Below are 4,020 nucleotides of genomic sequence, written 5' to 3'. Positions count from 1 at the left end.
GAATTAAGACGGCTAAATTGCTGAGATCGTAAGATAATGTAATTTAGGCATTAGGATCACTAGTCAAGAACGAAAGTTAGTGTTAGTGACACCTAGGGACTAATAGCATAGACCGAGAAGGGCTATTAGTTGACTTGGACCGAAAGGACTTGTCATACCCATCACCCACGACTGTATTTTGAGACTTACCTAGACTTATGTGCCATCGTAGCTATAGTGACCCGATCATCCTAGCTCCTTTCTATTATTTGTTTACATCATCTTATTTATTTGCTTATTATTTCATTTGCATTTAGACTTAGACAAAATCCAAACCCCCTCAAATTGTTACCTTTAGACTAAAATTAAAAGCAACTATTATCTCCCTACCTCCCTACGGATCGACCCTTACTACCGCTTGCTAGTTGTTGTTCGGAATTTATAAATATTATTTTTGGTACTCACTTCGACAGGTATCAAATTTTGGCGCCGTTGCCGGGGAGGCAATTGTTCTAATTTTTAGTTGTTTTATTTTAGTCTGTTTCTTAGTTTAAGGGACATTCGTTCCTTAAACTATTCTCATATTCTTTTTGTAGTTTCTTCTTATGCGCAGGTCACAGGGTGGTGAATTACTACCGTTCAATCCTGAGATTGAGAAGACTTTGCGCGAGTTGAGACGATCATCTAGGATATTGCCGACAGAGGAAGAGCTGAGTACTCTGTCTAGTTACTACGAGAACGAGCTGTTTGAGGAAGATCCACATTCATCTCCTGTTTCTACTTCCTCGGCTGAGACCGTCACATCTCCAGATTTTCTAGAGATGGCTGAAGAAGCAACTATAGCCAGTCACTCTGAGCCGACAGCTGCGAATCTATATAAGGGGTTCGAATTACCAGGAGCAGATAGGAAATTCGAACCGAAGCCTTCTTATATCAACTTTGTTGAGAGAAACCAATTCGGGGGAGCTGTAAATGAAGATGCAACCAAGCATATGGAAATATTTATTGACTATTGCTGCTCTATACCCCCACCGACCGGTGTGACCCAGGACCAGGTGAAGGAGATAATGTTTATATTCTCTCTTCGTGATGCTGCAAGGGAGTGGTACAGAGACCTGGACCGAGCTGCTAATGGGATCACCGATTGGAATTCTTTGGTCTTGGCATTCTACAAGAAATATTTCTCTGCCTCGAAGACAAATGCCATTAGAGCTCAGATCACGAGCTTTAAACAGGGGCCTGATGAGAACTTTCATGAGGCATGGGTCCGTTTCAAGAAGCTGGTGCGAACTATTCCGCACCATGGGTTCGAGAAGTGGAGCCTATGCAATCAGTTCTACAATGGGCTCTATGACGATCAGAGGGCTATCCTGGATGCGGCAGCTAGTGGCAGATTCCAGGAGAATATGGGGGAAACTAAGGGGTGGAAGATCATTGATGATTTGGCCACCCATAAAGCTGAGTATGGAAATTCCAGGGGAAATCAAAGGAGAGCTGCTGAATCTCCTTCTGTAGCTGCATTAGAGGCTCTCCCGGCGAGATTTGATAAGTACGAGTTGGGAGGAGCTTCAAAAGGAGGGATTTACCATGTAAATGCTGTTTCAGACGGTCCTTTCGTCTGTAAAAGATGTGGAGCTGAGGGACATGTTTCAGACAATTGTCCTAGTCCCTTTGAGTCTTGTGCTGCCTTTCAACATTATAGGCAGACAAACACTTACTATGAGCCAAATGTCCATCCGAATCTGAGGTGGAGTAGCCAAAATGTCTTGAATCCGACTCAACCTCCACAGCAGCAGCAGCAGCAGAATTATGTGTCCCCTCATAAGCAACAACAGTTCCAAAAGCCTCCGTATTCCCCACAGCAGCAGCAACAATCCCAAAGTTCTGATTTCAATGAGTTGAAGAATTTGTTGCTGAAGGAGTCTCAAGCTAGAGAGGCCGGGATGAAGATGTTGGAGAGCCAAATTGCCCAATTGGCTAGCAAGAATACAACTCGAGCTCCGGGACATTTACCGACTCAGACGGATCAAAAGGAGACCCTTAATACCATTACTTTGAGGAGTGGGTCTACCCTTGAGGGGCCTGCTATGGTCGAGGATGTCACTGAAAAAGATGAGGCGGAACCGAGCACGAAGAAGGCAGTGACGAATAATAACAAGAAAAAGACGATTAACAGGTATGTCAGTCGATCGACTGACATACCCAGTCAATCGACCAGTCTGCGACAAATAGTAGCTTCTGGTCCTGTAGATTCCAGTCGATCGACTGCACTACCCGGTCGATCGACCGGAAACGCTGCTGATACTGAGTCTTTTCGTCCTCCGATGCCCGATAACTTGAGGGACCACTTGTTTCGGGATATGACCGCCCCGAAAATATTGAGGCAAGACCCAAATGCCGATGGGTCAGTTCCGGTTCCGAAGTACGACCCTATGTCGATTAATGGTTCACATTTGAGACGGTCTGAAGAAGGGTCAAGCTACAACAAGGAGAAATTTGTGGACTTTCAGCCTAAGTCCACCGATGCCGGCATGAGAGATTTAGAGGAGAGGGCTAAGTTACTTCTTACAGCCCCTTATCCAGAGAGATTGGTGCCGACGAAGGAACAGGTATTGTTTAATAAGTTTGAAAATGTTATTCGTAGCTTAAACGTACAAGTTCCTTTTCTTGAGTTAGTCAATCAAGTGCCTGCTTATATGAAATTCATGAAACAACTTTTATCTAAAAAGAAGTCACTTGAAACTGTGCATACTGTCGCACTCACCGAGGAGTCATGCTCTTATTTGACCCATACTGCACCCCATAAGCTAGAAGACCCGGGTAGTTTTTCAGTTCCATGTAGTATTGGCACCTTTTCTATTGAAAAGGCCTTATGTGATCTAGGAGCCAGTATTAGCGTTATGCCCTTGAGTCTTGCTAGAAAACTGAAATTGACTAGGTTTGCAGTTACCAACATGACAGTACAGATGGCTGATCGTTCTGCGGTCCAACCCATAGGAGTCTTAGAGGATATTCCTGTACAAATGGGAAAGTTTTTCTTCCCTGTTGACTTCGTTGTACTAGATATGCCCGAGGATGCTCACATTCCTATCATTCTGGGTAGACCATTTCTGCACACTGCTGGTGCAGTTATAGATGTTGATTCGGGAACTTTGACCTTTAAAGTAGGAAAGCATTCTATTGTCTTTGCCCAGACTGCTAAGAAGAAAGACCCCATGTGGCCAATAACTTGTAATACGGTTTCTGAAAAGAATTCTATTTTGTGATTCCTGACATGCATGTCTCTACACCTATCCCTGTTATAACACCTCCGCCCCAGATTGGGAGCAAATTGGAGGACGATTCCTCTGTTTTAGACATTGCAGAAGCTGGTTTGGGGAAGGAAGAGCCGCATGTTGCTCCAGCTGTGCAGGAGCCAATCGTCTCAAGAGGCGGATTAAGATGTCTTAGCTATGGCACTGATGAGGAGCTTGAAGATGAGCCAGTCAAAGTGAGGGAGTCTGACTTGGATTTTGATGAGCTAGAAGAGGTCATTGCTTGGGAGGATGATGAAGCTGTTGATCCGTTGAGTTCTGCGGATGTCGGAGTTGAGAAGAGTGCAGCTGAGAAGATGAGCAATGTTGAGGCTACTTCTTGTAGCCAGAAGCCAACCAAGTGGGCCATCCCGTGGCCGTTCTTGATCAACTACTAGTTGATCGAATGCTTTATAAACCATTTATTTTATTGTTTTGTTAGAATATTTACCGTTTTTTCGTGTACGCGAGACTTCGCATTTTAATACGTTTGCTTAGGATTTTAAACACTTTAGTCGGTTACTTTGGGTTTTGCGCAATTTTTGGCGCGTTATTATGTGCTTTTGCAGGTATATAGACCATATTAGCTCAAGTTATTGAGGTAATTCGAAGAAATCAGAAAGTTACAGCAGGTTTTTCAGTCGATCGACTGCTTCCTATGGTCGATCGACTGGGTTGCGATTTCCAGGAGCTTCTGTTCCTGTTCACTTGGTCGATCGACTGGGTGGTGTGGTCGATCGACCACCCA

General features: G+C 44.3%; 1 non-coding gene across 1 annotated transcript; it reads right to left on the bottom strand.

Moving 5' to 3' along the window:
- Positions 1–1,181: 1,181 nt before the first annotated feature.
- Positions 1,182–1,288, bottom strand: LOC141603899 (small nucleolar RNA R71). The gene has a single exon (XR_012525735.1). It is a non-coding gene; the product is annotated as a small nucleolar RNA R71 (small nucleolar RNA).
- Between the last annotated feature and the right edge of the window lie 2,732 nt (positions 1,289–4,020).

The sequence above is a fragment of the Silene latifolia genome, chromosome 9 (genome assembly GCF_048544455.1).
Source record: "Silene latifolia isolate original U9 population chromosome 9, ASM4854445v1, whole genome shotgun sequence".
Lineage (NCBI taxonomy): Eukaryota > Viridiplantae > Streptophyta > Magnoliopsida > Caryophyllales > Caryophyllaceae > Silene > Silene latifolia.
The sequence above is the reverse complement of the archived record's forward strand: the minus strand, read 5'-3'. Positions and strand labels throughout refer to the sequence as shown.